Source organism: Schistocerca piceifrons, chromosome 8 (genome assembly GCF_021461385.2).
Source record: "Schistocerca piceifrons isolate TAMUIC-IGC-003096 chromosome 8, iqSchPice1.1, whole genome shotgun sequence".
Lineage (NCBI taxonomy): Eukaryota > Metazoa > Arthropoda > Insecta > Orthoptera > Acrididae > Schistocerca > Schistocerca piceifrons.
Window position 1 is genome coordinate 381,055,643 of NC_060145.1, and position 17,804 is coordinate 381,073,446.

Below are 17,804 nucleotides of genomic sequence, written 5' to 3' on the forward strand. Positions count from 1 at the left end.
AAGGCGACATTCTTTACGAAGAACAATATTGAGAAAATTTAGAGAACAGGCATTGGAAGCTGAGTGCAGAATTATCCTACTTCCGCCAACATACGTTTCGCGTAATGACCACGAAGGTACGATACGAGAGATTAGGGCTCATACGGAGGGCATGTAGACAGTCGTCTTTCCCTCGCTCTATCTGCGAGTAGAACAAGAAAAGGAAACGACTAGTAGTGGTAGAAGGTACCCTCCGCCACGCACCGTACGATGGCTTGCGCAGTATATATGTATATAGATGTAAATGTAGGTGTAGGTGTAAAATACAGGATAGAAGGATGTCAGTGATAAAGCACGCTGAGGACACTTCGATCGTTAGTGTAGTCTGGGAGAACTACAGAACCTGTTGAACGGAAGATAGAGTATACTGAGCAAAGAATATGAACTGAAGGTAAGCCAAAAAGAGCGGAAAGTATTGGGGAGTAGTATAAGTGAATTAGCGATAAACGCAACGAAACTGCGGGCCAGGTAAAAGGTAAAGAGAAGGAATCTGTTACCTAGGCGAGAAAATAACCCACGACGGAGGAATTGAGGAGCACCCAACAATGAAACTTGTACAGTGAAAGAAAGCGTTCCTGGCCAAAAGAATTGTGCTACTACCAAGGATACGTCTTAACTTGAGAAACTTATTTCACTTCATAATAAGCTGATTTTTACAGAAACCATTTTTCACAACTGTGGTGACATTGGCGATTTTATGATTTCCATGGGGATCTAGTCCACCAGAAATGTCACTTAGTATTATTCACCATCAGTTCTGACCAACCGCCATATCAGCAGGTGATATGAAACACACAAGATAGCTTTACACAAAATCCGATGAAACCTTAACAAGGCGTTAAACGTCATTTGTAATAATAACTCTGCAACTGAGACTGTTCCTTTATATAGACATTTTTTGAGGCTGTGTGTCTGGAACGCAGTACTGTGTGAGTTATCGACAGTGAGAAAACTGGGAAGCAAAAGAATGGCGGGTTTTGCATTGTGGTATTACTATCAACTTGTGAATCTCTATCTCCTGAATAGATCATCCAGTTGTTCTGAAATTGTACTCGTTTGTTTGTCTGTACACGCACATCATATCTACCAATATCCGTCGCATTCTTGATGCGTCGTTTTTATGTCGTAGAAGGTATCTCAAAAACAGCGCATCGGTTTAAAAACGGAAAAATACGTGTTCAGTGTTTTTGTAAATGCTATGCCGTGATACCGATGTTGACGAACGCCGACCCACCGTCATGGTGTGGCGCTGTGAACAACTCTGAAATCTTAAATACCAACATCCTATTTTTACTGTAAAATCTGATTCTGTGAGACAAAATACGTAACGTTTGTATGGGGTACTTTTGCCGTCGCGGGACAGATGGCGCAGAGATTAACAAATAACACAATTTATATCCAAAGCGATGTCATCTCGAGGAAAATGCATTAGATCAATAACACAAAGACGGATTTGAGTGGCAAATGACTTAGTGTTTTGCAGATTTCTCCGTGTAGCTGTTTTGAAACATTCATTCATTCGTTCGGTCATTATTTGACTTGATTTCATTGCATGCAAAAGTCGTCCCTCATTTCTTAAATACGTTCTTTCATAACCTGAGCACGTTATTAATTAGACTGCAGGCTATTTACGATAGAAGAGAAAATTAGAATGGTTTACACTTTTGGGAAAGTGGCAGGAGCGCCGTAATGCTGTAACCCTTTATGCTTAACATTTTTCAAACAGGGTGCGATCACAGGCTTCTTTTTGTTGCGTTCTTCGAGAGTTCTCCTCCACGGGAACTGTACAACCAAGGAAAAGGAAGCATCGAAGGAAAATTACTGGAGAGAATTATGAAACTGTGATATTAACTGCAGTGAATCATAACCCTCACATTGGAACTCGGCAGTAAATCGTGAATCGTGTAGCGAATTTTGAAACGTGGAAAACAACATCCGTTTCGCACTTCCCTCCATCAGGCACTTCATAGCAATGATTTACAGAACCGAGTAACATTTTGCCAGTGGTAGCTTTAGCAAATACAGAGAGGCTCCAATTTCTTTGCCCGACGATTGTTCTCTGGCGAGTCGACCATCTCGAACCACGGTACGATTGACACAACATGCATCATTGGGAACACACTTTGGTTGCGCCAAGATGAACATCTTCCGCGGAATGTGAATGCTTGGCGTGGGATAATTGGTTGACAAACTCATTGGTTCATTCTTTATCGATCACCCCTTAAATGATGATAAATATTTTACATACTTGGAAGATGATCTCCCAGTACTGCTCAAAGACCTTCTCTTGGAACTGTGACAAACAACGTGGTTTCAATATTATGATGTCCAGCACATTAGTCTGTAGCAAAACGGTATTAAGTTCCATGTGCCATCGGAAGAAGCGGTCCAGTGTCCTGGCCTGCAAGACGGCCAGATTTTACTTCGCCTGACTTTTGTTTATGGGTTCACCAACTTTTGTTTATCGGTTTACCAGGAGAGTAAAATTTATATGAAGTACCAACATTGAGCAGTAACTTGATTCAGGGTGTCACCTGGCGTTCTCAGATGTTTCGAATGACTTCTTGCACGGATAAATAAGTGCATCGAAACATGCCGCGATACCTTTGTACACTTACTGTGAAATAAGCACCGCGTTCGTGACAGCACATCTCAAACCAGCACCCCGTTGTTGAGAGGACGCACTTCTAACATGCTATTTTCATAATTGCTGGACACATCTGCCTGTCTTTTTTTGGTCCAATATTATTTGCTGGAGATAATAACGTTTTGGAACTCAACTTTGTTATTTGTCGACTACAGCACCATCTATCGCCCAACGATAAAAGTGTTAAATACAAAGGTTACAATTTTTTTACGTAGAACCCGAGTCTACAACAAAAATGGAATGTTCCTATTTAAAATTTCAGAGTTGATTTTCCGCTACACCCTTGATGGGTGAGGCATGGGAGTATCGCCGGATAGCATTTTTAAAAGCACAGAACACGTATTTTTCCATGTTGTAATCCGGCGCATAGTTTGAGATATTTCGTTGCCCCAAAATAAAAAACTCATCCTGCATGCAACAAGTAACTGAGAATTTTTGGTGTAGGTCTAGGTGCTTCACACACACACACACACACACACACACACACACACATACACACACACACACACAGAGAGAGAGAGAGAGAGAGAGAGAGAGAGAGAGAGAGAGAGGGGGGGGGGTGGAGAAGGGGGAGGGGGGGCAGGGACCGTGGCGGACTCTGTCAAACCAGCCACGAAACTAAAGACCTTTACCCATAAGAATTCTAAGGATTTCTACTGCCGAAGGGAGTTACTCGTATTTTGCCGCACATAACGTCATAGCCGAAAATAGACGTCGATCTGCGAATATCCTATCGGATAGCTAGCGCAGTTCTTACTCGTAGCTCTCGGTCGCTCGAAATCTCTGGTTCCTTTCTTACAGGAAGTGTCGAAAACATCCTATATACTAAGACAACTTGTTCAAGGCCACTCCGAAATTCCAGAAGCGGTTTATCAACAAAGACGCGCTAAAATTCCAATTCAGTTGCAGCAAAATAGTTCAGAAAATTATGAGGACAACTGTCCTGCTGCCAAAACTAAATGTTCCGCACACTCGAAATTTAGCTATGTACAATGTAAATTTAGGTTATGTGCAAAACAAATATTCTAGGCTGCAGGAGATGGTCACTTATCGAGCATGTACATTCTGATTGTATTTTGTGTGTGAATCTCAGCAGATAATGGAATTACATCACAACGTTTATCGGCAGTCGACTGAGTAAATTACAAGATTAATTTTAGATTAAGCTGTAAACGGGACAGGATGTGGAAACCAACATGCGGTCATATTAACATGCAACTTTCTCTTAACACCTTCCACAATATATTTATCAGTCATTAGATAAAGATATCGGCCATGCTGTTCTATAGCCTTATACCACTTTCTATCTTATTCACAATAATGTGTTTCATAAAGTTCGAATCGTTCACTGTACTTCGGTGCTCAGTGCTTCCATTGCTAGACTTTATTTGGAACACTATTTATAAACTGTCTCATTACTGTCTCGTTACCCTGTATGCAAATTAATAGCAAAGCTCTAAATCCAATCAACGCTATGGTTAGCATCTTAAATTAACCGGCAGGAACGGCAGAATCCTAAACCGTACTGTACGGACCGATACTCGCACATCCTTGAGAAATACTGTCCAGTGCCCCCGTTGTGGATCAGGTGTAGCGGTCGGAATGGTAAGTCAGGCTGGTCGTCTTGTTTATCAGTGATAAGAAGGAATGCTCCACGCTGCTAACAGTGATGCACACAACACCGTTTTTGCTGCAGAGTTGACGAACAAACTGTAGCTTTAGAAAAACAGTAACGGAGAACATGCCCACGCATTTAAATAAAAGAATGTACACAATTCCATAACATTCGTGAATTAAATAAGTGCTCTACTGGACATTTTGAAGTACAGAACATTGGGCTTGCTAAGTCAGATCACGAAAATTCTTGCGTGAAAATTCTCTGCCGAGTTTTGAGATTCTACGTTGTGTTAGATTGTTTATTTTCACTCTGTTTCCTTAATTTATTACTTATCGCATATTACGCACTGTGTACCCATTTCACGCTTCTATGAGACATTATTTATCACATGAGATTTAACATCTGTTGCTTTTACTATCCATTTGGCATGTAGCACCTCTCGAGCCTTCGTGGAGTTCTTCAATTAAGGAAGATCTGTGGAGAAAATGGTTCAAATGGCTCTAAGCAATATGGGACTTAACATCTGAGGTCATCAGTCCCCTATACTTAGAACTACTTAAATCTAACATAAGGACATCACACACATCTATGCTCGAGGCAGGATTCGAACCTGCGACCGTAGGCAGCAGCGCGGTTCCGGACTGAAGCGCCTAGAACCGCTCTGCCACAGCGGCCGGCATCTGTGGAGACGACGGGAAAAAATTTACCAATTCAGATAACAACAGCTCGGAACCGTACGTTCAGAAGGAAACGTCCATTCACGTGCAGCTGTTAAAATTTACAAACCTAAGTTAATTACAATATAAACTACGAATTTCTTTTTTCGTTACAAGAGGTTAACTTTACGGAATAAACAAACTTGACAGATTGTTAGAGCTACGTCGAAATTGACCAACTCGATATTAAGAATTGATAACAATGCTTTGTCTCGCTATCGCAGATTATATCAGGTGAACAGTTCTGCAGATAGGTTGGTATCTTTCTTCTTCAGCGCCCAGTCACTTCTTTTTCCACTGCGCTAAAATCTGCTTATTTGTCGCTGTGTCTGGTTTTATCCTGCGACAATGTCAGCAGAAATATCCTATCATTTCAAATGCCCTATAGGTGTGAAAGTACTGATTCAGGAGGCTTCTTCACATAGCAAACAAACGCCATGACAATCCGTCTAGAAACCACTCTGTAAACAAAGATGTAAAATATCGGCGACATTGCGAAACAACTCAGCCACAACACGCAAGAACTTTTACTTCTTCGTTTTCGGTTTCTATTTCAACAAAGCTTCTGCAGGTATTTTAGATCTCTCTCTCTCTCTCTCTCTCTCTCTCTCTCTCTCTGCTGCAATTTTTCTTTATTTTTCTATGTGCTAATAATGCGAAGACGTCATGCAACGAACTTCGCCTTGGTATGAAGCGTACTACACACTAGGATATGGCCGGTCGGAGTGGCCGTGCGGTTCTAGGTGCTGCAGTCTGGAGCCGAGCGACCGCTGCGGTCGCAGGTTCGAAGGCTGCCTCGGGCATGGATGTGTGTGATGTCCTTAGGTTAGTTACGTTTAATTAGTTCTAAGGCGACTTATGACCTCAGAAGTTAAGTCGCATAGTGCTCAGAGCCATTTGAAGCAACACTAGGATATGCAAATGATAAACATTTTTGCGCAATCACACGAAGTAGGAAGAAGTAATGCTATTTAACATCTGTATACTGGGCAATTCAAAATTAATATCGCGGTTTTAAGGCTTTGTAGCATTTATTATATTCAAATTACAATTATAAATAATGCATCAAATGTAAGAGCAACGCAAACACTTTTTCTTACAGTGTTCAATGTGAGCACCATTCGTCTCACGGCACATATCGAGACCTAGGCGAGTTCTTCCCAAACCTCGATCACTGTGCCTGGAGCAACTGCTTCAATCGTGTTTCTTACGTCGGATAAATCCGCTGGTAGCGGAGCCAACTACACATGAACCTCTATGTACCCCCAAAGGTTATAAATTGCACGGCGTCAGATCGGGTGAACGTGGAGGCCATGCGAGAATACGCTCCGTAATCCAGCCCCTGATGGCCAATCCAGAGGTCGGATATAACGACATTTAACCAATCATGTACTGAGTTATGCCAGCGAGGCGGCGCACTATCTTGCTGCCAAATAAAGTTCTGTGGTTCTCCTTCTTTCAGTTCAGAAAAGAGCCACAGTTCTAGCACATCGAGATAAGAAACACCATTTACAGTAAGGCACATAAATTTTCCACCGAGATATGGCACAAGAAACATTCAGTTTATTGGAATCTCATTGCAACTGTACAGTTTACTTTGGAACACGATACAATAAATCTTCGTCGTCATACAAATGCATTTCGTTTGCAAACTTAGTGCGTAGGTTTTAAAGATTGCAACAGCTGCAAACGATAAGAACGTTGTCCTGTCTCCTTAAAAGTTTCCACAGAGACATCACTGGAACTGCTAATTCGCGAAAGCCTTCCGAAATGATTTCTTGGGGCTGTGTGTGAAACACTCTCTCACTCATTCAACGCGTTTCTGGGTCACTCCTGGTCGTGCCGTACTCTTTCCTTCGCTAAAACAATCGGTGTCTTCAAACTGATGATACCATGTATGGATGTTATCATCATTTGGAGGTTAACAATGGAACTTTATACAAAACACGCGTTGCGCTGTAACAACAGATTCAATCCTTGCAAACTGTAAAACACAAAAAGCTTTCTGTTCACTGGTCGCCATCTTTTCTACTCTCGCCGGCCGGGGTGGCCGTGCGGTTCTAGGCGCTTCAGTCTGGAACCGCGTGACCGCTACGGTCGCAGGTTCGAATCCTACCTCGGGCATGGATGTGTGTGATGTCCTTAGGTTAGTTAGGTTTAAGTAGTTCTAAGTTCTAGGGGACTGATGACCACAGATGTTAAGTCCCATAGTGCTCAGAGTCATTTGAACCATTTTTTTCTACTCTCGCTTTCTAACGGAAGACACAGCAAACAGTGCATGGACATGCGCACAGGTATACAAACAAACCTCAATTGTTGTTTCATTTGATGTATTTTTTATATTTGTAAGTTGAAGCACTTCAAAGTTTTTAAATTCTGATGTTCGTTTTGACACACCTGGTATGAGAAAATATTATGTAGCGGGTTCTCACTCGGAAATCATATTTAACTGACAGTTGTTTTCAAGAAAATCATATTATGCCGTGTGGGAGACGGAGAAACATCTACCAGCACACGCTGGCAGTCGACAGTGGTAGGATGGAGTGTTTTCGAGATTACTGTTTATCGTTCCACAGTACTGCTCCACGTGTTGACTGAGATCTCACACCTGTCATGCGAATATAGGAGGGAAGTACCCAACGCCACGCAGGACCTCGGTAGCTCCACACGTCTAGCGCCTGAGGGGACAGACATTGTTCATGCAGGATCGTATAGTCATGTCACGTACCTCCAGCCTCGAAACGGGCTTATTTGCAGCATAAAAAATGTCAAAATGGGTTCATATTGAGCACAATGTACTGTCAGCACATCAATTATTGTGTAGGCTTATTTTGATACGGCAATAGAGAATGGCGCACCTACAATGGTGCGCCCGAGACCAACACTGGAGACAGGATACACACAACATCATAAAGACTTATACACTGATCAGCCAGAACATTATGAGCACCGACCTACCATCGATGTAAACACGTCCAGGCGATAGCAATGTCACCTGGCGAGGAATGACTGCTAGTCAGACATAAGCACGGCTCATATACTATCAGTGTGTAGACTGGGAAAAAGTGCGATCTATGCAAGTGTGACTAAGGGTAGATTATGATGGCACGAGCATTACGGAAACTGCACAGCTCGTCGGGTGTTCGAGGATTGCTGTGATGAGTGTTTTTAACACACAGCGAAACCAAGGTGAAACCGCGTCCAGACGTCGTGGGATTGGGCGGCCAGCGCTCATAACAGATGTTACTTGTCAGGTTGGGCAGACTGGTAAAAAAGGGTAGGCGTTACACTGTGGCGGAACTAACTTCAGCCTTTAATGCTGGGCAGAGTACAAGTGTATCTAAACACTAACATTCTACATCTACATGCCAATGTTAACAGCATAACATCAGCAACGACGACTGAAATGGGCACGTGACCATCGGCACTAGACGTTGGCGCTGTGGCAGACCGTTGCATGGTCTGATGAATCCCGATGCCTTCTTCATCACGTCGATGGGAGGGCGCGAATCCATTGTCTTCCAAGGGAACAGCTCCTTGATACCTACCTAAAAGGTAGGGTGGGGACAAGATGGCGGCAGCTCCATTATGCTCTGGGTAACACTGACGTGGGTGCCCATGCGTCCAGTGGAGATCGTGCAAGGCACCACGACGGCCAAGGAGTATCGTACACTGGCAGCCTACCACGTACATCTCTTCATGACGATCATGTTTCCCCGAAGGCAGTGGCATTTTTCAGCAAGCTGCGCTATGTTAGAAGGCCAGGAGTGTGATGAAGTGGTTTAAGGAACACAGTGGCGAGCTCCAATTGAGGTGCTGGCCCCCCTGCTCGCCAAATCTGAATCCGATCGAGCACATCTGGGATGTGATGGCGACAGAACTCATCGCCCACTCCACGCAATTTACGCGAAGTGAGTGACTTGTGAGTGCAGATGTGGTGCTAATTCCCTCCAGCGACCTACCGAGGCCTCAGTGCTTCTATGCGATAACGCGTCTCTGCTGTTATCCGTGCCAAAGGTGGACATATTGTCTATTAGGTTGGTGGTCAAAATGATCTGGCTGATCAGTGTATGAGTATGGAAGCTCAGATGAGAACTAACGTTCGATTCTATACAGAATACGCGAAAGAGCTTGCCCCCCTTCTAACAGCCGTGTACCCCAAGTCTCCAAATGATTGGAAAAGAGCACAGGTAGTCCCAGTCTTCAAGAAGGGTCGTCGAGCAGATGCGCAGAACTATAGACATATATCTCTGACGTCGCTCTGTTATAGAGTTTTAGAACATGTTTTTTGCTCGCGTATCATGTCGTTTCTGGAAAACCAAATCTACTCTCTAGAAAATCAACACGGATTCCGGAAACAGCGATCGTGTGAGACCCAACTCGCTTTAATTGTTCCTGAGACCCAGAAAATATTAGATACAGGCTCCCAGGTAGATGCCATTTTCCTTGACTTCCGGAAAGCGTTCGATACAGTTCCGCACTGTCGCCTGATAAACAAAGTAAGAGCCTACAGAATATCGGACAAGCTGTGTGGCTGGATTAAAGAGTTTTTAGCAAACAGAACACAGCATGTTGTTCTCAATGGAGAGACGTCTACAGACGTTAAAGTAACCTCTGGCGTGCCACAGGGGAATGTTGTGGGACCATTGCTTTTCACAATATATATAAATGACCTAGTAGATAGTGTCGGAAGATCCATGCGGCTTTTCGCGGATGATGCTGTAGTATACAGAGAAGTTGCAGCATTAGAAAATTGCAGCGAAATGCAAGAAGATCTGCAGCGGATAGGCACTTGGTGCAGGGAGTGGCAACTGACCCTTAACATAGTCAAATGTAATCTATTGCGAATACATAGAAAGAAGGATCTTTTATTTTATGATTATATGATAGCGGAACAAACACTGGTAGCAGTTACTTCTGTAAAATATCAGGGAGTATGCGTGTGGAACGATTTGAAGTGGAATGATCATATAAAATTAGTTGTTGGTAAGGCGGGTGCCAGATTCAGATTCATTGGGAGAGTCCTTAGAAAATGTAGTCCATCAACAAAGGAAGTGACTTACAAAACACTCGTTCGACCTATACTTGTGTATTGCTCATCAGTGTGGGATCTGTACCAGGTCGGGTTGACGGAGGAGATGGAGAAGATCCAAAGAAGAGCGGCGCGTTTCGTCACAGGGTTATTTGGTAAGCGTGATAGCGTTACGGAGATGTTTAGCAAACTCAAGTGGCAGAGTCTGCAAGAGAGGCGCTCTGCATCGCAGTGTAGCTTGCTATCCAAGTTTCGAGAGGGTGCGTTTCTGGATGAGGTATCGAATATATTGCTTCCCCCTATTTCTACCTTCCGAGGAGATCACGAATTTAAAATTAGAGAGTTTCGAGCGCGCACGGAGGCTTTACGGCAGTCGTTCTTCCCGCGAACCATACGCGACTGGAACAGGAAAGGGAGGTAATGACAGTGGCACGTAAAGTGCCCTCCGCCACACACCGCTGGGTGGCTTGCGGAGTATAAATGTAGATGTAGATGACAGACATCATGGTATTTGGGCCCAGCACCTTGTGTGATGGTATGGGCATCACTGGGTTCGTAAGGCTCTGGCTCGCGTAACTGCTAGTTTGGACACCAGGCGTTACTTTTGTGAGATATTAAGGCCAGTGGCTGTACCACGTCTTTGAGGTCTCCATGACACACACTCTCAATAAGGTAATTCGATACCACATATTTCCCTGCTGTCCTGACCTACCTCAGTACGAATGATGTTTGATTGTCCTGAGCCATGCGTTCTCCGGATGTCTTAGCCACTGGTCATCGTTTACCTGAGAGGCTAGTACGTCACAACTCATCAGTCTCCGTGACTGATGGACTCTGGCATAAGGTGAAACACCATTATTCAGATAGCTTACAGAATCAGCAGGTGTGTCAATTTGTACCAAACAGCCTCGAGTTTCACATTATGTTGTCAAGGGTCATTTTAGTTCGATGTGACTACCATTTCTGATGTGACAAACATCCCACCGGTAATCAATTTCTTCCCACATTCGTTGCAGCAAATCTGGCGTAACTCGTGCAACAGCAGCGCAGATTCGATTTTTCAGTTCAGCTAAATTGTTTGGTAGGGATGGGACATAAACTCGGTCTTTAATGAAACCCCAGAGAAAGAAATCCCGTGATCTCAAGTCAGGGGAGCGAGGTCATCATGCGACTGGCCTTTTACGGCCATTCCAACGACCTGAGAAGCTATTATCTAGGAAATTCCGAACTTCCGTGATGAAATGAGATGGCGAACCGTCTTGCTGGTAGGAAACCATCCCATCTCTGTCGTCTTTGTCGATCTGTGGAATTAACTTTCAGTTTGCTAAGGGCATAAAGCACACCGAGCGGGGTGGCGCAGTGGTTAGCACACAGGACTCTCATTCGGGAGGACGACATTTCAAACCTGCGTCTGGTCATCCTGATTTAGATTTACCGTGATTGCCCTTAATCGCTTCAGGCAAATGCTGGGATACTTACTTTGAGTGGACGCGATCACTTCCGTCCCTATCCTTCCCTGATCCGATGGAACCGGTGGCCTCGCTGTTTGGTCCCTTCCCTCCAAATCAACCAACCAACAATAAAACACATTAACTTTGGGGCTGTTGCAAACATGTTGCACGTGGATTTTCGCTCCCCCATATTCTATAGTTGTGGGTGTTCACTATGCCACTGATATGAAATGTTGACTCCAGGCAAAACTCTCCGTAGCCTGTTCGTCATAATCATCTACATGTGAGCAATAAGGTGATTTATAATGTCACAGTGAACAACAATCCATCTCAACAAAGTTCTTGTGCTAAGAGAAAATCGTAGGCCTGTTTGAAGGTTCTTTAGCATATTCGGGGGGAAATTTATGCCGAACAGTTGTTGCAGAGTTTGTTTCATGAAATCAAAACGCACAGCGAGCACACTGCGCACAAATGAAATTAGCCATTTTGACAGTGCACTATACTGGCGCTCCTGGTGGCCGGATAGGGTACTGATGCACTACGTGAAACAAACTTGAGGTTGAAACTTCCTGGCAGATTAAAACTGTCTGCCGGACCGAGACTCGAACTCGGGACCTTTGCCTTTCTCGGGCAAGTGCTCTACCATCTGAGCTACCCAAGCACGACTCACGTCCCGTCCTCACAGCCCTACTTCTGCCAGTACCTACCTTCCAGACTTTACAGAAGTTCTCCTGCGAGACGAGATACTGGCAGAAGTAGGGCCGTGAGGATGGGGCGTGAGTCGTGCCTGGGTAGCTCAGATATTAGAGCACTTGCCCGCGAAAGGCAAAGGTCCCGAGTTCGAGCCTCGGTCCGGCACACAGTTTTAATCTGGCAGGAAGTTTCATATCAGCGTACACTCCGCTGCAGAGTGAAAATCTCATTCTGGAAACTTGAGGTTGTTTGCTGTAAAATGACACACCGATTCTATAAGTAATATGAAATTTCTATGTCATTCCAAAGTTGTTCTTTTTGACTCACTCTTTACATAAGCTGAGTTCAATTCTATGCCCAGCTATGTTCGAGTCATCGTTGTTAACCACAGACTGCACAGCTGTCTACTAAATTTCGCACCCTGTATACCCCAAAACAACCTACAAATTTAATCATGTATTATTCCTGCTAAACTGTATATCTACAATAAGCGAAACTGTATTTAATAGCCGGCCGGAGTGGCCGTGCGGTTCTAGGCGCTACAGTCTGGAACCGGGCGACCACTACGGTCGCAGGTTCGAATCCTGCCTCGGGCATGGATGTGTGTGATGTCGTTAGGTTAGTTAAGTTTCATCAGTTCTAAGTTCTAGGCGACTGATGACCTGAGAAGTTAAGACGCATAGTGCTCAGAGCCATTTGTATTTAATAATGCGCCAACGGCTGATGTCGGTAGCAGCTCAGAGATGCTACAGGTCGCAGTTGACAATTGGCACCAGGGGCGTGAGCGTAATGTCATACGGGCTGACCCGCTTGCAGTAACGGGACGAAGCAGGCAACCGCGAATCAGTCTAGTACAGTCCGTTATATGAGCTCCTATCCATCACGCCGTTCTGCTGATTGGATTGTGACCTCGCATTGTACCTAAACTTTGTTCTCGTTACTGGCTTTGATTCATTGTTCTGTTCTATGGGTTACATAATAGTGTAGACAACAGACAGAAAACTAGCAATGACGTCTTTCCCTCTCTCTCTCTCTCTCTCTCTCTCTCTCTCTCTCTCACTCACTCACTCACTCACACAGTGCCAGTGTTACTGATCCCAAGTTTCTGGAAATAACTACAGCAACGGATTCCAGCTCAAGGGTAACAGCGACAGCAACAGTAACAGCTGTGACCGCAACAACAGAATATCACGAACGCATCTCCTGTAATTCTTGCCTCAACAGCAGTAGCGCCAGTCGGTGGCCCCTGTTTATCTCCACAGCCGTTCGAGTCCTTTGATGAGAGAGGTGTTAAACTGCTTTGCTTATAGTCTTTGTAAGCACCAAAGGGCTCTGCTGTTGTCTTCCAGCAGTCGTCTGTACGAAGTGGTTCAAAAGATGGGACCACTCCCGAACCCTAATGATTTATCTCACAATGAACTATGTGAACCAAATACTCTGGTTAACAGACGCACCTTGTTGCAGATGGGTTCCATTCGAATCAGTGTCACAAACAACATGGGCAGTCTTATGCAGCGTGGGCTCTGGACTTGCAGAATTTTACACGCTTCTGCAATTACACTTGTCAGAGCCGTCAGTTTGCCATGCAAAATCAATGATTCATGGTGTGCGTCTATTCTCCGACAGGGAGGTTACAAATAAAGCATTCGCCACATCCAATTCTAGTCTTTGTGAAGTTCTTAAAAGAGTTAAATCTTTTGGGGTTGCTTCTGACGCTACGCTGTGAGCGTGTGGGGTGCTATTTTGTCATTCTGCGCAACGGATTAATCTGAGATGTACCCTTTACCCTGTGGCTCCTGCAAGATGCAATTTCCACCCCCACACTACTACAGAAGTCAGACAGACGCTCCTAACGTTCTACAGAGAAATACCTGAAAAACTTTCAGCAATAAATATCTTCTGGAGTCGTCAGCTGTAAGGAAATGACACAAAAATTCACAAAACTTCTTACATAACTAGTGGGATACTTGGGTACTGGAGTAGTGCTAGTTAGTGTAAGAAAAACATGAAACTAACGAAAATTATTATTTTTTTGCTAAAATTCTGAGAAATCACAGTGGCACCTTTAATTATGAACTGAACAAGTTATTTCCGGGTTCTTTTCGGAATGTGAAGTTACCTCTCAAGGATAGGATTCGCTAATGAAATTTCTATACAAAGTTTGTTATTGACTTGGCAGAATGGCTGAGAGCCACGCCAACTCAACTTGAATAATTATCCATTAGAATGTTGCTAGGCACAGTCGAGGCTGTTGCATGTGAAATGCAAATGAAATATGGGGCTCGCAAGGGCTGTACCGCACAATATCGTAAGCTGCGATGACTGCTGTCTGCGCCGCTTGTTGCTGACAAATAAGATAACTCTCGTTCTATCTGGATTGACCTTCGCCAATCAAACTCTCCCTACGTCTTGATGAAGTCAAGGACTCCTATTCGCCCCTGGTCTAACTATTGGCATGGTACACCAGTCAGATAACCAGTCCACTGTGATGCCTCTCAAAAATTCGATCGCAGGCGTTTAACTATAACTCTGTCCGTTCACACTGCACAATAAGTGTGGGAGCCAACACAGTGAACAATGCTTAATCGCAAGGATTCTATATACAGTCGCACTCTGATTCGCTCTCGACAGAGGTGCTCTCCCAGTGAAGTACTGAGAAGAGACTTGTTCTCGCTTGCACACGCTCTCGTTATGTGTTCTCGCTCCAAGAGCGACAACGGAACGGCCCCTCTTCACACCAGACATCAAGGGGTATATCTTTCGGTCTCTCCCATTACTCCTGCAGCTCAAGGCATCAGGAATATCGCCTGCAAATCAGCATTGCTCTTTTAAAACGAGAGAATGACGTTTCGTTTAAGGCGACCAATCCAGAAATCTGTAGCATCGGCGTTTGGCGTTTGCTGTCTCCCTGTGAAAATCTCTGAAACTGCGTGCTATGTTGTAAAGAATGCATAGGCTGGGCGCTCCCACACAATGTAACGGAATTTGCTTTTAAGCCGAACACAGGGTCATTCTTCCTTTCACTCAGGCAAACGCTGTCCGCTCCACGGGCGGCTCAGTTTGACTCGTCATCTGAAGGGACTGGCGTCCAGTTGTGCGGTTTGCGTCTCCCAAACTAAAAGCTCCTGTGACCGTCATATCTGGAATGTATGTGTGTACACCAGCCTCGAGTATTTCAACCACGGTGAGCTTACTTGTTATTTGCATATCGTTTACATGAATTCATACAACATTGACTTTATCTTATCGAGTTTTGGTTCGAATGAAGCGTCTTGATGTGTGGAATATGATTGTGAGGGCGGAATATGTAAGCAATGAAGGTCAGGAGACCACGACGTCTTACAACGCATACCTTCACTAACTAAATTCAAGTGTCTAAAGTAGTTACTAGCTGTCATAAGCAACAGCAGGCTGATGGTTCTGATTCTCGTCATCTTTTTATGCCCATAAGTGTCACCTTAGTTCACAATCGCCCAGATCTCCGGCGTTGCGTGACAGACTACGACGTGAGTGCAGCATGACGGGGAGTAGGCAGAACATTTGACAAAGCCAGAACGAGAGCCGACGCTGTGGTGTCTAGAGTTCAGCAGTCTGTACAGGGTGTACATAAGGTACTGGAACACTTTCAGTTATTTATTGGACAAGAACTAAATATTGTATAGATGTAATACATATTGCATTTTGAAGAAAAACACTGATTTTTTCTTCTTACAAACATTCGATATGGGCACCATGAGTGACCCGGCAGATATCAATACGGTAATCAAATTCTTGCCGTACCCGTCCCAGCATGGCATCGTCGACTGTGGCAGTCGCTTCCCATATTCTCTCCAGGAGCTCTGCTACAGCACATAGTAGAGGCGGTACATACACCAGATCTTTAATGTGTCCCCACAAAAAAAGGTCACACGGAGTGATATCTGGTGATTGGGGAGGCCATTTCATGAAACAGCTGTCCTCTTCTGTAGCACTCCATTTCGAATGGTTTCATAGACAGCTTCTGTTGCAGAACTTTCCACACTGTTATTGGAGCCATTTCCAGTTCACGGGATGCACTACACACCGATTTCTTTGGACTCCTTATGAATGTCTCTCGTATGCACTCCACATTCACTTCACTCACAATGGGATGTCCGCTTCTCTTTGACAGGCACAAGCAATCTGTCGCAACGAATTTGTTGTGCCAGTGGGGGATTCTAAACATCCGTTGAACGGCTGTAGCACACTTGTTTTTGTCGAACTCCAACATACAGAAAGCTCGCTCCGCACCTGAACTCGCCATGTTTGCGACTAGCGCTAACTATCGGCAAATTACCAAACTATGTTGTGACGGTACACATGAAAAACAGCTTTCTGGGTTTCTCTTCAAAATGACATTTTTGTATTTATGCGACACCTTTTCCAAACAATATAATTACGTTGCCAGAAGATTTTCGGATGAAATGCATAGAATTGCAGTCTGACATCCAACTGAAATAAAAATTTGATCATGTATCTTTGTTGGATTTTAAAAGATTTACCTGCCCAGAGGCAAATATTCCTTGCTGCACAATCATGCGTTGTATATATCATCTTTGTTTGGAAGCAGGTACGTTTGTGGACAGTTATTTTCAAGTGGAAAGTTCACAATGAGTAAACATAGAATGAAAATCTCAAATGAACGCCTTGAGAACATCCTGTGAGTTGCAACCACTTCGATCATACCTGATGCTTGTATATTAGTTTCACAAATTGAAAGTCAAACATCACATTAATTCTATGACTTGTAATTATTTATACATCCGACATCCGACCAGTTTTTTTTTCTCCTTAGCGGTTGTCGATAGTGTTAAGTATATAATGTGCGGCTCAAAAATACTGGAAAAATATACGTCTTTTCCCCAATGTGGCTCATTTAAGCAAAAAGGTTGGCCACCCCTGGCTTAGATGATGATCCACGTATTGGTTGCCCAAGATGTGTCACTGCCACAGAAACTGTAAAGTGTATACAATGGTCATCGAGGATCGCCGACTGAAAGTACAAGAAACTGCTGAAGTTGTACAGGTGTCATCCGAACAGGCATGTCACATTTTAAGAGTTGAACTGAAAATGAAAAAAATATCTGATTGATGGATTCAAAAATGGCTCTGAGCACTATGGGACTCAACATCTGAGGTCATCAGTCCCATAGAACTTAGAACTACTTAAACCTAACTAACCTGAGGACATCACACACATCCATGCCCGAGGCAGGATTCGAACCTGCGACCGTAGCGGTCGCGCAGTTCCAGACTGTAGCGCCTAGAACCGCTCGGCTACTCCGGCCGCCGCTTGATGGGTTCTGCGACTCTGAACTCTGTATCAGAATGCAAATGATTTTTTGCGCCGGTTTGTGACCAAAGACGAAACTTTGGTCCACTACTATAAGAGACAAAAACAGTGAAAGCAATGGAAACATGTTGATTCAGCAGCACCAAAGACAGCGAAGGCAATACGGTAGGCCGGAAATGTCACTGCGTCAAATTTCTGGGATGCGATTGGAATTCTGCAGATAAATTGTCTATCACCTTCCCATACAATTCCTGGACGGTACTAAGCTAACGTTCTGGGCCAACTAGAGCAAAGGAT

At 44.1% G+C, this 17,804-nt stretch overlaps 1 protein-coding gene across 1 annotated transcript in view; it reads left to right on the forward strand.

Annotated features, from left to right (window-relative positions):
• LOC124711777 (chondroadherin-like protein) overlaps positions 1–17,804 on the forward strand; it is a 183,735-nt gene that overhangs the window by 29,371 nt on the left and 136,560 nt on the right. The gene's annotated exons all lie outside the window — the stretch shown is intronic.